Here is a 237-nt window from a genome sequence, read left to right on the forward strand (position 1 = left end):
CACCAGCCACTAGGATTAGGGGCCCCCCTGACTCCAGCGTGGCCTGCATGGGCCATTGGGAGGCGCTGGGGGTGAAGTCTGCAGCCTAGGGATCTGGGGGGGGGGAGGGGGGAGGAACAGCTCAGCCTAGAGCCTAAACACAGAGCTGTGGGCTGTGTTGGATCACAAGTGCAGGGGTCCTGTCCAGAGCTGGGTCCGAGGGCTGGGGAAGAGGGTGGGAATTCGGTGTACGTGGAG

The sequence above is a fragment of the Crocuta crocuta genome, unplaced genomic scaffold (genome assembly GCF_008692635.1).
Source record: "Crocuta crocuta isolate KB4526 unplaced genomic scaffold, BGI_CrCroc_1.0 scaffold142, whole genome shotgun sequence".
NCBI classification, from domain to species: domain Eukaryota; kingdom Metazoa; phylum Chordata; class Mammalia; order Carnivora; family Hyaenidae; genus Crocuta; species Crocuta crocuta.